Source organism: Dendrobates tinctorius, unplaced genomic scaffold, assembly GCF_039654945.1.
Source record: "Dendrobates tinctorius isolate UK_male_01 unplaced genomic scaffold, ASM3965494v1 ptg000168l, whole genome shotgun sequence".
In the NCBI taxonomy this organism is placed as follows: domain Eukaryota; kingdom Metazoa; phylum Chordata; class Amphibia; order Anura; family Dendrobatidae; genus Dendrobates; species Dendrobates tinctorius.
The window spans coordinates 2,512,765-2,533,027 of record NW_027361835.1 but is presented as its reverse complement, the minus strand read 5'-3'; positions in this window follow the sequence as shown (position 1 = coordinate 2,533,027).

Sequence of the window (20,263 nt, the reverse complement as noted above, 5' to 3'; positions counted from 1 at the left end):
CCACCCTCCAGGTGTTGCCAACCAAAAAAAACCTCCATTCTTTACACTGCAGCAACAGAACTGGAGGCCGGTTATCTGCAGCAAAGGGTCCCCTACTGCCCAGGAGAGAAGCCTTGGATGTGGTAGTGTGGGCGTGGCATTTTGCACTTGCCCAACTGTGGGCAAAGCCGAAAAACAGGAGTGTCATGTGCTGACACACGTACTGCCGGCTCATGTGCTGGAACTACGTTTGACAGCGCATGCGCACTTCTGTTTTTTAGCTTTGCCCATAGTTGGGCAATGCATACTGTGCAGGTGCGAAACGCAATATTTCTGACCAGGCACAAGATGTCTCATGGCGATTTAAAAACCTTGTAAAAACTTAGTTTTTATGAAGAGGTAAGCTATAGACTGGACCAAGGTGAGTCATTGGATGCGGTAGATCTTGATTTTCCCAAAGTGTTTGATCCCGTGCCACACAAGAGGTTGGTACACAAAATGAGAATGCCGGGTCTGGGGGAAATGTGTGTAAATGGGTCAGTAACTGGCTGAGTGATAGAAAACAGAGGGGGGTTATAAATGGTATATTCTCTAACTGGGGCGCTGTGACCAGTGGGGACCGCAGGGGTCGGTGCTGGGACCTCTTCTCTTCAACATATTCATTACCGATCTGGTAGAAGGTTTACACAGTAAAATATCGATATTTGCACATGATACAAAACTATGTAAAGCAGTCAATACAAGAGAAGATAGTATTCTGCAACAGATGGATCTGGATAAGTTGGAAACTTGGGCCGAAAGGTGGCAATGATAAATGTAAGGTTATACACATGGGAAGAAGGAATCAATATCACCATTACACACTGAACGGGAAACCACTGGGTAAATCTGACATGGAGAAGGACTTGGGGATCCTAGTTAATGATAAACTTACCTGGAGCAGCCAGTGCCAGGCAGCGGCTGCCAAGGCAAACAGGATCATGGGGTGAATTACAAGAGGTCTGGATACACATGATGAGAGCATTATACTGCCTCTGTACAAATCCCTGGTTACACCGCACATGGAGGACTGTGTACAGTTTTGGGCACCGGTGCTCAGGAAGGATATAATGGGACTAGAGCAGGTACAAAGGAGGTCAACAAAATTAATAAAGGGGATGGGGGAACTACAATACACAGAGAGACTAGAAAAACTAGGATTATTTAGTCCAGAAAAAAGACGACTGAGGGGCGATCTAATAACCATGTATAAGTATATAAGGGGACAATACAACTATCTCTCCGAGGATCTGTTTATACCAAGGAAGGTGACGGTCACAAGGAGGCATTCTCTGCGTCTGGAGGAGAGAAGGTTTCTCCACCAACATAGAAGAGGATTCTTTCCTGTTAGGGCAGTGAGAATCTGGAATTCCTTGCCTGAGGAGGTGGTGATGGCGAACTCAGCCGAGGGGTTCAGGAGAGGCCTGGATGTCTTCCTGGAGCGTAACAATATTGTATCTTACAGCGATTAGGTTCTTTAGAAGGACGTAGATCTGGAGATTTATTCTGACGGGAATATAGGCTGAGCTGGACGGACACAGGGCTTTTTTTGGCCTTACTGACTATGTTATCATTGCCAACAAAGGATATATAACAAAATATTGAGAGGAACTTTGGTTAATGACCAAATACTTATTTTCCACCATAATCTGCAAAATAAATCTTCCCAAATCAGACAAGGGGTTTTCCTGGATTTGTTTTCTCATTGTGACTCTCATAGTTGTGGTCGACCTATGATGTCAATTACAGGCCGCTCTCATCTTTATAAGGGGGAGAACTTGTACAATTGGTGGCGACTAAATACTTTATTCCCCACTGTACCGACACTATGTGTGACCCATCTATTCTATGTGTGTATACGCTGTGTGTGACCCATCTATTCTATGTGTGTATACGCTGTGTGTGACCCATCTATTCTATGTGTGTATACGCTGTGTGTGACCCATCTATTCTATGTGTATATACACTGTGTGTAACCCATCTATTCTATGTGTATATACTGTGTGTAACCCATCTATTCTATGTGTATATACTGTGTGTAACCCATCTATTCTATGTGTATATACTGTGTGTAACCCATCTATTCTATGTGTATATACTGTGTGTAACCCATCTATTCTATGTGTGTATACTGTGTGTAACCCATCTATTCTATGTGTATATACTGTGTGTAACCCATCTATTCTATGTGTATATACTGTGTGTAACCCATCTATTCTATGTGTATATACGCTGTGTGTAACCCATCTATTCTATGTGTATATACTGTGTGTAACCCATCTATTCTATGTGTATATACTGTGTGTAACCCATCTATTCTATGTGTATATACACTGTGTGTAACCCATCTATTCTATGTGTATATACTGTGTGTAACCCATCTATTCTATGTGTATATACTGTGTGTAACCCATCTATTCTATGTGTATATACTGTGTGTAACCCATCTATTCTATGTGTATATACTGTGTGTAACCCATCTATTCTATGTGTATATACACTGTGTGTAACCCATCTATTCTATGTGTATATACTGTGTGTAACCCATCTATTCTATGTGTATACACTGTGTGTAACCCATCTATTCTGTGTATATACACTGTGTGTAACCCATCTATTCTATGTGTATATACACTGTGTGTAACCCATCTATTCTATGTGTATACACTGTGTGTAACCCATCTATTCTATGTGTATATACTGTGTGTAACCCATCTATTCTATGTGTATATACTGTGTGTAACCCATCTATTCTATGTGTATATACTGTGTGTAACCCATCTATTCTATGTGTATATACACTGTGTGTAACCCATCTATTCTATGTGTATACACTGTGTGTAACCCATCTATTCTGTGTGTATACACTGTGTGTAACCCATCTATTCTATGTGTATATACACTGTGTGTAACCCATCTATTCTATGTGTATATACACTGTGTGTAACCCATCTATTCTATGTGTATACACTGTGTGTAACCCATCTATTCTGTGTATATACACTGTGTGTAACCCATCTATTCTATGTGTATATACACTGTGTGTAACCCATCTATTCTATGTGTATATACACTGTGTGTAACCCATCTATTCTATGTGTATATACTGTGTGTAACCCATCTATTCTATGTGTATATACTGTGTGTAACCCATCTATTCTATGTGTATATACTGTGTGTAACCCATCTATTCTATGTGTGTATACTGTGTGTAACCCATCTATTCTATGTGTATATACTGTGTGTAACCCATCTATTCTATGTGTATATACTGTGTGTAACCCATCTATTCTATGTGTATATACTGTGTGTAACCCATCTATTCTATGTGTATATACACTGTGTGTAACCCATCTATTCTATGTGTATATACACTGTGTGTAACCCATCTATTCTATGTGTATATACGCTGTGTGTAACCCATCTATTCTATGTGTATATACGCTGTGTGTAACCCATCTATTCTATGTGTATACACTGTGTGTAACCCATCTATTCTGTGTATATACACTGTGTGTAACCCATCTATTCTATGTGTATATACACTGTGTGTAACCCATCTATTCTATGTGTGTATACGCTGTGTGTGACCCATCTATTCTATGTGTGTATACGCTGTGTGTGACCCATCTATTCTATGTGTGTATACGCTGTGTGTGACCCATCTATTCTATGTGTATATACGCTGTGTAACCCATCTATTCTATGTGTATATACTGTGTGTAACCCATCTATTCTATGTGTATATACTGTGTGTAACCCATCTATTCTATGTGTATATACTGTGTGTAACCCATCTATTCTATGTGTATATACTGTGTGTAACCCATCTATTCTATGTGTATACACTGTGTGTAACCCATCTATTCTGTGTATATACACTGTGTGTAACCCATCTATTCTATGTGTATATACACTGTGTGTAACCCATCTATTCTATGTGTATACACTGTGTGTAACCCATCTATTCTATGTGTATATACTGTGTGTAACCCATCTATTCTATGTGTGTATACTGTGTGTAACCCATCTATTCTATGTGTATATACTGTGTGTAACCCATCTATTCTATGTGTATATACTGTGTGTAACCCATCTATTCTATGTGTATATACTGTGTGTAACCCATCTATTCTATGTGTATATACTGTGTGTAACCCATCTATTCTATGTGTATACACTGTGTGTAACCCATCTATTCTGTGTATATACACTGTGTGTAACCCATCTATTCTATGTGTATATACACTGTGTGTAACCCATCTATTCTATGTGTATACACTGTGTGTAACCCATCTATTCTATGTGTATATACTGTGTGTAACCCATCTATTCTATGTGTATATACTGTGTGTAACCCATCTATTCTATGTGTATATACACTGTGTAACCCATCTATTCTATGTGTATATACTGTGTGTAACCCATCTATTCTATGTGTATATACTGTGTGTAACCCATCTATTCTATGTGTATATACTGTGTGTAACCCATCTATTCTATGTGTATATACTGTGTGTAACCCATCTATTCTATGTGTATATACTGTGTGTAACCCATCTATTCTATGTGTATATACACTGTGTGTAACCCATCTATTCTATGTGTATACACTGTGTGTAACCCATCTATTCTATGTGTATATACTGTGTGTAACCCATCTATTCTATGTGTATATACTGTGTGTAACCCATCTATTCTATGTGTATATACACTGTGTGTAACCCATCTATTCTATGTGTATATACACTGTGTGTAACCCATCTATTCTATGTGTATATACACTGTGTGTAACCCATCTATTCTATGTGTATATACTGTGTGTAACCCATCTATTCTATGTGTATATACTGTGTGTAACCCATCTATTCTATGTGTATATACACTGTGTGTAACCCATCTATTCTATGTGTATATACACTGTGTGTAACCCATCTATTCTATGTGTATATACACTGTGTGTAACCCTTCTACTCTGTGTATATACACTGTGTGTAACCCATCTATTCTATGTGTGTATACTGTGTGTAACCCATCTATTCTATGTGTATATACTGTGTGTAACCCATCTATTCTATGTGTATATACACTGTGTGTAACCCATCTATTCTATGTGTATATACACTGTGTGTAACCCATCTATTCTATGTGTGTATACTGTGTGTAACCCATCTATTCTATGTGTATATACGCTGTGTGTAACCCATCTATTCTATGTGTATATACACTGTGTGTAACCCATCTATTCTATGTGTGTATACTGTGTGTAACCCATCTATTCTATGTGTATATACACTGTGTGTAACCCATCTATTCTATGTGTATATACACTGTGTGTAACCCATCTATTCTATGTGTATATACTGTGTGTAACCCATCTATTCTATGTGTATACACTGTGTGTAACCCATCTATTCTATGTGTGTATACTGTGTGTAACCCATCTATTCTATGTGTATATACACTGTGTGTAACCCATCTATTCTATGTGTATATACACTGTGTGTAACCCATCTATTCTATGTGTATATACGCTGTGTGTAACCCATCTATTCTATGTGTATATACACTGTGTAACCCATCTATTCTATGTGTATATACACTGTGTGTAACCCATCTATTCTATGTGTATATACGCTGTGTGTAACCCATCTATTCTATGTGTGTATACTGTGTGTAACCCATCTATTCTATGTGTATATACTGTGTGTAACCCATCTATTCTATGTGTATATACACTGTGTGTAACCCATCTATTCTATGTGTATATACGCTGTGTGTAACCCATCTATTCTATGTGTATATACGCTGTGTGTAACCCATCTATTCTATGTGTATATACGCTGTGTGTAACCCATCTATTCTATGTGTATATACACTGTGTGTAACCCATCTATTCTATGTGTATATACTGTGTGTAACCCATCTATTCTATGTGTATATACTGTGTGTAACCCATCTATTCTATGTGTATATACTGTGTGTAACCCATCTATTCTATGTGTATATACTGTGTGTAACCCATCTATTCTATGTGTATATACTGTGTGTAACCCATCTATTCTATGTGTATATACTGTGTGTAACCCATCTATTCTGTGTATATACACTGTGTGTAACCCATCTATTCTATGTGTATATACACTGTGTGTAACCCATCTATTCTATGTGTATATACACTGTGTGTAACCCATCTATTCTATGTGTATATACGCTGTGTGTAACCCATCTATTCTATGTGTATATACACTGTGTGTAACCCATCTATTCTATGTGTATATACTGTGTGTAACCCATCTATTCTATGTGTATATACTGTGTGTAACCCATCTATTCTATGTGTATATACTGTGTGTAACCCATCTATTCTATGTGTATATACTGTGTGTAACCCATCTATTCTATGTGTATATACTGTGTGTAACCCATCTATTCTATGTGTATATACTGTGTGTAACCCATCTATTCTGTGTATATACACTGTGTGTAACCCATCTATTCTATGTGTATATACACTGTGTGTAACCCATCTATTCTATGTGTATACACTGTGTGTAACCCATCTATTCTATGTGTATATACTGTGTGTAACCCATCTATTCTATGTGTATATACTGTGTGTAACCCATCTATTCTATGTGTATATACACTGTGTAACCCATCTATTCTATGTGTATATACTGTGTGTAACCCATCTATTCTATGTGTATATACTGTGTGTAACCCATCTATTCTATGTGTATATACTGTGTGTAACCCATCTATTCTATGTGTATATACTGTGTGTAACCCATCTATTCTATGTGTATATACTGTGTGTAACCCATCTATTCTATGTGTATATACTGTGTGTAACCCATCTATTCTATGTGTATATACTGTGTGTAACCCATCTATTCTATGTGTATATACTGTGTGTAACCCATCTATTCTATGTGTATATACGCTGTGTGTAACCCATCTATTCTATGTGTATATACGCTGTGTGTAACCCATCTATTCTATGTGTATATACTGTGTGTAACCCATCTATTCTATGTGTATATACACTGTGTGTAACCCATCTATTCTATGTGTATATACACTGTGTGTAACCCATCTATTCTATGTGTATATACACTGTGTGTAACCCATCTATTCTATGTGTATACACTGTGTGTAACCCATCTATTCTATGTGTATATACTGTGTGTAACCCATCTATTCTATGTGTATATACTGTGTGTAACCCATCTATTCTATGTGTATATACACTGTGTGTAACCCATCTATTCTATGTGTATATACACTGTGTGTAACCCATCTATTCTATGTGTATATACACTGTGTGTAACCCTTCTATTCTGTGTATATACACTGTGTGTAACCCATCTATTCTATGTGTGTATACTGTGTGTAACCCATCTATTCTATGTGTATACACTGTGTGTAACCCATCTATTCTATGTGTATATACTGTGTGTAACCCATCTATTCTATGTGTATATACTGTGTGTAACCCATCTATTCTATGTGTATATACACTGTGTGTAACCCATCTATTCTATGTGTATATACACTGTGTGTAACCCATCTATTCTATGTGTATATACACTGTGTGTAACCCTTCTATTCTGTGTATATACACTGTGTGTAACCCATCTATTCTATGTGTGTATACTGTGTGTAACCCATCTATTCTATGTGTATATACACTGTGTGTAACCCATCTATTCTATGTGTATATACACTGTGTGTAACCCATCTATTCTATGTGTGTATACTGTGTGTAACCCATCTATTCTATGTGTATATACACTGTGTGTAACCCATCTATTCTATGTGTATATACACTGTGTGTAACCCTTCTATTCTGTGTATATACACTGTGTGTAACCCATCTATTCTATGTGTGTATACTGTGTGTAACCCATCTATTCTATGTGTATACACTGTGTGTAACCCATCTATTCTATGTGTATATACTGTGTGTAACCCATCTATTCTATGTGTATATACACTGTGTGTAACCCATCTATTCTATGTGTATATACACTGTGTGTAACCCTTCTATTCTGTGTATATACACTGTGTGTAACCCATCTATTCTATGTGTGTATACTGTGTGTAACCCATCTATTCTATGTGTATATACACTGTGTGTAACCCATCTATTCTATGTGTATATACACTGTGTGTAACCCATCTATTCTATGTGTATATACTGTGTGTAACCCATCTATTCTATGTGTATATACGCTGTGTGTAACCCATCTATTCTATGTGTATATACACTGTGTAACCCATCTATTCTATGTGTATATACACTGTGTGTAACCCATCTATTCTATGTGTATATACGCTGTGTGTAACCCATCTATTCTATGTGTGTATACTGTGTGTAACCCATCTATTCTATGTGTATATACGCTGTGTGTAACCCATCTATTCTATGTGTATATACACTGTGTGTAACCCATCTATTCTATGTGTATATACACTGTGTGTAACCCATCTATTCTATGTGTATATACGCTGTGTGTAACCCATCTATTCTATGTGTATATACACTGTGTGTAACCCTTCTATTCTATGTGTATATACGCTGTGTGTAACCCCCTCTATTCTATGTGTGTATACACTGTGTGTAACCCATCTATTCTATGTGTATATACACTGTGTGTAACCCATCTATTCTATGTGTATATACTGTGTGTAACCCATCTATTCTATGTGTATATACTGTGTGTAACCCATCTATTCTATGTGTATATACTGTGTGTAACCCATCTATTCTATGTGTATATACACTGTGTGTGACCCATCTATTCTATGTGTGTATACGCTGTGTGTAACCCATCTATTCTGTGTATATACTGTGTGTAACCCATCTATTCTATGTGTATATACACTGTGTGTAACCCATCTATTCTATGTGTATATACGCTGTGTGTAACCCATCTATTCTATGTGTGTATACACTGTGTGTAACCCATCTATTCTATGTGTATATACACTGTGTGTAACCCATCTATTCTATGTGTGTATACACTGTGTGTAACCCATCTATTCTATGTGTATATACACTGTGTGTAACCCATCTATTCTATGTGTATATACTGTGTGTAACCCATCTATTCTATGTGTATATACTGTGTGTAACCCATCTATTCTATGTGTATATACACTGTGTAACCCATCTATTCTATGTGTATATACACTGTGTGTAACCCATCTATTCTATGTGTATATACTGTGTGTAACCCATCTATTCTATGTGTATATACACTGTGTGTAACCCATCTAATCTATGTGTATATACACTGTGTGTAACCCCCTCTATTCTATGTGTATATACTGTGTGTAACCCATCTATTCTATGTGTATATACACTGTGTGTAACCCATCTATTCTATGTGTATATACACTGTGTGTAACCCATCTATTCTATGTGTATATACACTGTGTGTGACCCATCTATTCTATGTGTATATACTGTGTGTGACCCATCTATTCTATGTGTATATACACTGTGTGTAACCCATCTATTCTATGTGTATATACACTGTGTGTAACCCATCTATTCTATGTGTATATACACTGTGTGTAACCCATCTATTCTATGTGTATATACACTGTGTGTAACCCATCTATTCTATGTGTATATACACTGTGTGTAACCCATCTATTCTATGTGTATATACACTGTGTGTAACCCATCTATTCTATGTGTATATACGCTGTGTGTAACCCATCTATTCTATGTGTGTATACGCTGTGTGTAACCCATCTATTCTATGTGTGTATACGCTGTGTGTAACCCATCTATTCTATGTGTGTATACGCTGTGTGTAACCCATCTATTCTATGTGTATATACGCTGTGTGTAACCCATCTATTCTATGTGTATATACGCTGTGTGTAACCCATCTATTCTATGTGTATAAACGCTGTGTGTAACCCATCTATTCTATGTGTATATACGCTGTGTGTAACCCATCTATTCTATGTGTATATACGCTGTGTGTAACCCATCTATTCTATGTGTATATACGCTGAGTGTAACCCATCTATTCTATGTGTATATACGCTGTGTGTAACCCATCTATTCTATGTGTATATACTGTGTGTAACCCATCTATTCTATGTGTATATACACTGTGTGTAACCCATCTATTCTATGTGTATATACACTGTGTGTAACCCATCTATTCTATGTGTATATACGCTGTGTGTAACCCATCTATTCTATGTGTATATACGCTGTGTGTAACCCATCTATTCTATGTGTATATACGCTGTGTGTAACCCATCTATTCTATGTGTATATACTGTGTGTAACCCATCTATTCTATGTGTATATACTGTGTGTAACCCATCTATTCTATGTGTATATACTGTGTGTAACCCATCTATTCTATGTGTGTATACGCTGTGTGTAACCCATCTATTCTATGTGTATATACTGTGTGTAACCCATCTATTCTATGTGTATATACACTGTGTGTAACCCATCTATTCTATGTGTATATACGCTGTGTGTAACCCATCTATTCTATGTGTATATACGCTGTGTGTAACCCATCTATTCTATGTGTATATACGCTGTGTGTAACCCATCTATTCTATGTGTATATACTGTGTGTAACCCATCTATTCTATGTGTATATACACTGTGTGTGACCCATCTATTCTATGTGTGTATACGCTGTGTGTAACCCATCTATTCTGTGTATATACTGTGTGTAACCCATCTATTCTATGTGTATATACACTGTGTGTAACCCATCTATTCTATGTGTATATACGCTGTGTGTAACCCATCTATTCTATGTGTATATACACTGTGTGTAACCCATCTATTCTATGTGTATATACACTGTGTGTAACCCATCTATTCTATGTGTATATACTGTGTGTAACCCATCTATTCTATGTGTATATACACTGTGTGTAACCCATCTATTCTATGTGTGTATACGCTGTGTGTAACCCATCTATTCTATGTGTATATACTGTGTGTAACCCATCTATTCTATGTGTATATACTGTGTGTAACTCATCTATTCTATGTGTATATACTGTGTGTAACCCATCTATTCTATGTGTATATACACTGTGTGTAACCCATCTATTCTATGTGTATATACGCTGTGTGTAACCCATCTATTCTATGTGTATATACACTGTGTGTAACCCATCTATTCTATGTGTATATACACTGTGTGTAACCCATCTATTCTATGTGTATATACGCTGTGTGTAACCCATCTATTCTATGTGTATATACACTGTGTGTGACCCATCTATTCTATGTGTGTATACGCTGTGTGTAACCCATCTATTCTATGTGTATATACTGTGTGTAACCCATCTATTCTATGTGTATATACGCTGTGTGTGACCCATCTATTCTATGTGTATATACTGTGTGTAACCCATCTATTCTATGTGTATATACGCTGTGTGTAACCCATCTATTCTATGTGTATATACGCTGTGTGTAACCCATCTATTCTATGTGTATATACGCTGTGTGTAACCCATCTATTCTATGTGTATATACTGTGTGTAACCCATCTATTCTATGTGTGTATACGCTGTGTGTAACCCATCTATTCTATGTGTGTATACGCTGTGTGTAACCTATCTATTCTATGTGTATATACGCTGTGTGTAACCCATCTATTCTATGTGTATATACGCTGTGTGTAACCCATCTATTCTATGTGTATATACGCTGTGTGTAACCCATCTATTCTATGTGTATATACGCTGTGTGTAACCCATCTATTCTATGTGTATATACTGTGTGTAACCCATCTATTCTATGTGTATATACGCTGTGTGTAACCCTTCTATTCTATGTGTATATACGCTGTGTGTAACCCATCTATTCTATGTGTGTATACTGTGTGTAACCCATCTATTCTATGTGTATATACGCTGTGTGTAACCCATCTATTCTATGTGTATATACTGTGTGTAACCCATCTATTCTATGTGTATATACACTGTGTGTAACCCATCTATTCTATGTGTATATACTGTGTGTAACCCTTCTATTCTATGTGTATATACGCTGTGTGTAACCCATCTATTCTATGTGTATATACTGTGTGTAACCCTTCTATTCTATGTGTATATACTGTGTGTAACCCATCTATTCTATGTGTATATACACTGTGTGTAACCCATCTATTCTATGTGTATATACTGTGTGTAACCCTTCTATTCTATGTGTATATACGCTGTGTGTAACCCATCTATTCTATGTGTATATACTGTGTGTAACCCTTCTATTCTATGTGTATATACGCTGTGTGTAACCCATCTATTCTATGTGTATATACTGTGTGTAACCCATCTATTCTATGTGTATATACACTGTGTGTAACCCATCTATTCTATGTGTATATACGCTGTGTGTAACCCATCTATTCTATGTGTATATACGCTGTGTGTAACCCATCTATTCTATGTGTGTATACTGTGTGTAACCCATCTATTCTATGTGTATATACACTGTGTGTAACCCATCTATTCTATGTGTATATACTGTGTGTAACCCATCTATTCTATGTGTATATACTGTGTGTAACCCATCTATTCTATGTGTGTATACTGTGTGTAACCCATCTATTCTATGTGTATATACACTGTGTGTAACCCATCTATTCTATGTGTATATACTGTGTGTAACCCATCTATTCTATGTGTATATACGCTGTGTGTAACCCATCTATTCTATGTGTATATACTGTGTGTAACCCATCTATTCTATGTGTATATACACTGTGTGTAACCCATCTATTCTATGTGTATATACGCTGTGTGTAACCCATCTATTCTATGTGTATATACGCTGTGTGTAACCCATCTATTCTATGTGTATATACGCTGTGTGTAACCCATCTATTCTATGTGTATATACTGTGTGTAACCCATCTATTCTATGTGTATATACACTGTGTGTAACCCATCTATTCTATGTGTATATACGCTGTGTGTAACCCATCTATTCTATGTGTATATACGCTGTGTGTAACCCATCTATTCTATGTGTGTATACTGTGTGTAACCCATCTATTCTATGTGTATATACACTGTGTGTAACCCATCTATTCTATGTGTATATACTGTGTGTAACCCATCTATTCTATGTGTATATACGCTGTGTGTAACCCATCTATTCTATGTGTATATACTGTGTGTAACCCTTCTATTCTATGTGTATATACGCTGTGTGTAACCCATCTATTCTATGTGTATATACTGTGTGTAACCCATCTATTCTATGTGTATATATACACTGTGTGTAACCCATCTATTCTATGTGTATATACTGTGTGTAACCCATCTATTCTATGTGTATATACACTATGTGTAACCCATCTATTCTGTGTATATACTGTGTGTAACCCATCTATTCTATGTGTATATACACTGTGTGTAACCCATCTATTCTATGTGTATATACTGTGTGTAACCCATCTATTCTATGTGTATATACACTGTGTGTAACCCATCTATTCTATGTGTATATACACTGTGTGTAACCCATCTATTCTATGTGTATATACACTGTGTGTAACCCATCTATTCTATGTGTATATACACTATGTGTAACCCATCTATTCTGTGTATATACTGTGTGTAACCCATCTATTCTATGTGTATATACACTGTGTGTAACCCATCTATTCTATGTGTATATACTGTGTGTAACCCATCTATTCTATGTGTATATACACTGTGTGTAACCCATCTATTCTATGTGTATATACACTGTGTGTAACCCATCTATTCTATGTGTATATACTGTGTGTAACCCATCTATTCTATGTGTATACACTGTGTGTAACCCATCTATTCTATGTGTATATACACTGTGTGTAACCCATCTATTCTATGTGTATATACACTGTGTGTAACCCATCTATTCTATGTGTATATACGCTGTGTGTAACCCATCTATTCTATGTGTAAATACTGTGTGTAACCCATCTATTCTATGTGTATATACACTGTGTGTAACCCATCTATTCTATGTGTATATACCCTGTGTGTAACCCATCTATTCTATGTGTATATACTGTGTGTAACCCATCTATTCTATGTGTATATACGCTGTGTGTAACCCATCTATTCTATGTGTATATACTGTGTGTAACCCATCTATTCTATGTGTATATATACACTGTGTGTAACCCATCTATTCTATGTGTATATACGCTGTGTGTAACCCATCTATTCTATGTGTATATACTGTGTGTAACCCATCTATTCTATGTGTATATATACACTGTGTGTAACCCATCTATTCTATGTGTATATACTGTGTGTAACCCATCTATTCTATGTGTATATATACACTGTGTGTAACCCATCTATTCTATGTGTATATACTGTGTGTAACCCATCTATTCTATGTGTATATATACACTGTGTGTAACCCATCTATTCTATGTGTATATATACACTGTGTGTAACCCATCTATTCTATGTGTATATACCCTGTGTGTAACCCATCTATTCTATGTGTATATACTGTGTGTAACCCATCTATTCTATGTGTATATACGCTGTGTGTAACCCATCTATTCTATGTGTATATACTGTGTGTAACCCATCTATTCTATGTGTATATATACACTGTGTGTAACCCATCTATTCTATGTGTATATACGCTGTGTGTAACCCATCTATTCTATGTGTATATATACACTGTGTGTAACCCATCTATTCTATGTGTATATACCCTGTGTGTAACCCATCTATTCTATGTGTATATACTGTGTGTAACCCATCTATTCTATGTGTATATACGCTGTGTGTAACCCATCTATTCTATGTGTATATACTGTGTGTAACCCATCTATTCTATGTGTATATATACACTGTGTGTAACCCATCTATTCTATGTGTATATACTGTGTGTAACCCATCTATTCTATGTGTATATATACACTGTGTGTAACCCATCTATTCTATGTGTATATACTGTGTGTAACCCATCTATTCTATGTGTATATATACACTGTGTGTAACCCATCTATTCTATGTGTATATATACACTGTGTGTAACCCATCTATTCTATGTGTATATACCCTGTGTGTAACCCATCTATTCTATGTGTATATACTGTGTGTAACCCATCTATTCTATGTGTATATACCCTGTGTGTAACCCATCTATTCTATGTGTATATACGCTGTGTGTAACCCATCTATTCTATGTGTATATATACACTGTGTGTAACCCATCTATTCTATGTGTATATACCCTGTGTGTAACCCATCTATTCTATGTGTATATACTGTGTGTAACCCATCTATTCTATGTGTATATACGCTGTGTGTAACCCATCTATTCTATGTGTATATACTGTGTGTAACCCATCTATTCTATGTGTATATATACACTGTGTGTAACCCATCTATTCTATGTGTATATACTGTGTGTAACCCATCTATTCTATGTGTATATATACACTGTGTGTAACCCATCTATTCTATGTGTATATACTGTGTGTAACCCATCTATTCTATGTGTATATATACACTGTGTGTAACCCATCTATTCTATGTGTATATATACACTGTGTGTAACCCATCTATTCTATGTGTATATACCCTGTGTGTAACCCATCTATTCTATGTGTATATACTGTGTGTAACCCATCTATTCTATGTGTATATACGCTGTGTGTAACCCATCTATTCTATGTGTATATACTGTGTGTAACCCATCTATTCTATGTGTATATATACACTGTGTGTAACCCATCTATTCTATGTGTATATACGCTGTGTGTAACCCATCTATTCTATGTGTATATATACACTGTGTGTAACCCATCTATTCTATGTGTATATACCCTGTGTGTAACCCATCTATTCTATGTGTATATACTGTGTGTAACCCATCTATTCTATGTGTATATACGCTGTGTGTAACCCATCTATTCTATGTGTATATACTGTGTGTAACCCATCTATTCTATGTGTATATATACACTGTGTGTAACCCATCTATTCTATGTGTATATACGCTGTGTGTAACCCATCTATTCTATGTGTATATACTGTGTGTAACCCATCTATTCTATGTGTATATATACGCTGTGTGTAACCCATCTATTCTATGTGTATATACTGTGTGTAACCCATCTATTCTATGTGTATATACCCTGTGTGTAACCCATCTATTCTATGTGTATATACTGTGTGTAACCCATCTATTCTATGTGTATATATACACTGTGTGTAACCCATCTATTCTATGTGTATATATACACTGTGTGTAACCCATCTATTCTATGTGTATATACGCTGTGTGTAACCCATCTATTCTATGTGTATATACTGTGTGTAACCCATCTATTCTATGTGTATATACTGTGTGTAACCCATCTATTCTATGTGTATATACACTATGTGTAACCCATCTATTCTATGTGTATATACTGTGTGTAACCCATCTATTCTATGTGTATATACTGTGTGTAACCCATCTATTCTATGTGTATATACACTGTGTGTAACCTATCTATTCTATGTGTATATACACTGTGTGTGACCCATCTATTCTATGTGTATATACTGTGTGTAACCCATCTATTCTATGTGTATATACGCTGTGTGTAACCCATCTATTCTATGTGTATATACGCTGTGTGTAACCCATCTATTCTATGTGTATATACGCTGTGTGTAACCCATCTATTCTATGTGTATATACTGTGTGTAACCCATCTATTCTATGTGTATATACTGTGTGTAACCCATCTATTCTATGTGTATATACACTATGTGTAACCCATCTATTCTATGTGTATATACACTGTGTGTGACCCATCTATTCTATGTGTATATACTGTGTGTAACCCATCTATTCTATGTGTATATACGCTGTGTGTAACCCATCTATTCTATGTGTATATACGCTGTGTGTAACCCATCTATTCTATTTGTATATACGCTGTGTGTAACCCATCTATTCTATGTGTATATACTGTGTGTAACCCATCTATTCTATGTGTATATACTGTGTGTAACCCATCTATTCTATGTGTATATACTGTGTGTAACCCATCTATTCTATGTGTATATACACTATGTGTAACCCATCTATTCTATGTGTATATACTGTGTGTAACCCATCTATTCTATGTGTATATACACTGTGTGTAACCCATCTATTCTATGTGTATATATACACTGTGTGTAACCCATCTATTCTATGTGTATATACTGTGTGTAACCCATCTATTCTATGTGTATATACACTGTGTGTAACCCATCTATTCTATGTGTATATACTGTGTGTAACCCATCTATTCTATGTGTATATACCCTGTGTGTAACCCATCTATTCTATGTGTATATACACTGTGTGTAACCCATCTATTCTATGTGTATATACACTGTGTGTAACCCATCTATTCTATGTGTATATACACTGTGTGTAACCCATCTATTCTATGTGTATATACACTGTGTGTAACCCATCTATTCTATGTGTATATACACTGTGTAACCCATCTATTCTATGTGTATATACGCTGTGTGTAACCCATCTATTCTATGTGTATATACGCTGTGTGTAACCCATCTATTCTATGTGTATATACGCTGTGTGTAACCCATCTATTCTATGTGTATATACGCTGTGTGTAACCCATCTATTCTATGTGTATATACGCTGTGTGTAACCCATCTATTCTATGTGTATATACGCTGTGTGTAACCCATCTATTCTATGTGTATATACGCTGTGTGTAACCCATCTATTCTATGTGTATATACGCTGTGTGTAACCCATCTATTCTATGTGTATATACGCTGTGTGTAACCCATCTATTCTATGTGTATATACTGTGTGTAACCCATCTATTCTATGTGTATATACGCTGTGTGTAACCCATCTATTCTATGTGTATATACTGTGTGTAACCCATCTATTCTATGTGTATATACGCTGTGTGTAACCCATCTATTCTATGTGTATATACTGTGTGTGACCCATCTATTCTATGTGTATATACGCTGTGTGTAACCCATCTATTCTATGTGTATATACGCTGTGTGTAACCCATCTATTCTATGTGTATATACGCTGTGTGTAACCCATCTATTCTATGTGTATATACGCTGTGTGTAACCCATCTATTCTATGTGTATATACGCTGTGTGTAACCCATCTATTCTATGTGTATATACGCTGTGTGTAACCCATCTATTCTATGTGTATATACACTGTGTGTAACCCATCTATTCTATGTGTATATACACTGTGTGTAACCCATCTATTCTATGTGTATATACACTGTGTGTAACCCATCTATTCTATGTGTATATACACTGTGTGTAACCCATCTATTCTATGTGTATATACACTGTGTGTAACCCATCTATTCTATGTGTATATACACTGTGTGTAACCCATCTATTCTATGTGTATATACGCTGTGTGTAACCCATCTATTCTATGTGTATATACGCTGTGTGTAACCCATCTATTCTATGTGTATATACGCTGTGTGTAACCCATCTATTCTATGTGTATATACGCTGTGTGTAACCCATCTATTCTATGTGTATATACGCTGTGTGTAACCCATCTATTCTATGTGTATATACACTGTGTGTAACCCATCTATTCTATGTGTATATACGCTGTGTGTAACCCATCTATTCTATGTGTATATACACTGTGTGTAACCCATCTATTCTATGTGTATATACGCTGTGTGTAACCCATCTATTCTATGTGTATATACGCTGTGTGTAACCCATCTATTCTATGTGTATATACACTGTGTGTAACCCATCTATTCTATGTGTATATACACTGTGTGTAACCCATCTATTCTATGTGTATATACACTGTGTGTAACCCATCTATTCTATGTGTATATACACTGTGTGTAACCCATCTATTCTATGTGTATATACACTGTGTGTAACCCATCTATTCTATGTGTATATACACTGTGTGTAACCCATCTATTCTATGTGTATATACACTGTGTGACCCATCTATTCTATGTGTATATACGCTGTGTGTAACCCATCTATTCTATGTGTATATTCATGTTACAGTCGGATGTAAATTGGATGCTAGGTGTGAATAATCGGATTGTACTGGCATGACTCTTGCATTACTCTGGTGCGACTCTTAGCAGGGAGACTCAGACCGATTTTTCATACGTTTAGTGTGACTCTGGCCTAAATGTCATTGCATACACTCTAAGCTAAATCAGAACAGCTCTATCCCTCATGTCCTAAGGTCGTGAAACTTCAATTACTCCCCGTCCATCTGTCTTAGATTTTAACCCTTGATGGTGGAGTTTCCCCATAGTCACATGTGATGTGGTCTCTTTATATCCCTGCATTCACCGCCATCTGAACAAATATAGTGCAACCATTACACATTTTCTTAAAATGGGGGGGCAGCTTTTGTCATCGTCTAGCTAATGAATATATGTCCAGAAGAGAGTTCTTTGTTCACAGATAACTCATTTTCATGCCAATCAGGCGCTACAGTCGCTACGTAGACGATCTCCTGATATGGGATGGAGGAAATGCTTAGTTACTTACCGGTAATGGTGTTTTTCAGCGCCCATGACAGCAGCACGAGAGAGGGGAACCATCCTTCAGGGTCAGGAAACCTACAGACATAAAAGGGTGGCACCTCTCTTCCGCATCAGTTGGATTACAGAGCACAAGAGGACCTCCTAGATTAGTAGCAATATACATACGATTCCTTACACAAAATAACTTTTCACATGTGACTATGCCAAAGCAAAAGAAGTGCTCACCAACACGTGACGGAAGGGAATATAAGGGTGCTGTCAGGAGCTCCGAAAAAAGAGTAACTAAGCATTTATTCGGTCTCCCATGACAGCACCACGAGAATTACAGAGGTAAGGAAACTAGGGAGGGACCACAGCCTGAAGCACACTTCTCCTAAGTGTGAGATTAGAGGAGACACCCATTTCAAGCCTATAATGTTTTAAAAACATGGAGAAGACCATATAGCTGCCTCACATATCTCCTCAATCGATACTTCCAATCTCTGCCCAGGAAGTTGCCACGGCTCGTGTGGCGTGAACTTTCAGACCCTCTGGAACTGCTTTACCACTTGCTGTATAGGCCAAAGAAATTGCTTCCCCAATCCACCTAGCTCCCTGAAAGGAGACCAAAAGAATTTTCTTTCTTCCAAGGGTCAGTTATTGAGATATATCTAAGTAGGCATCTC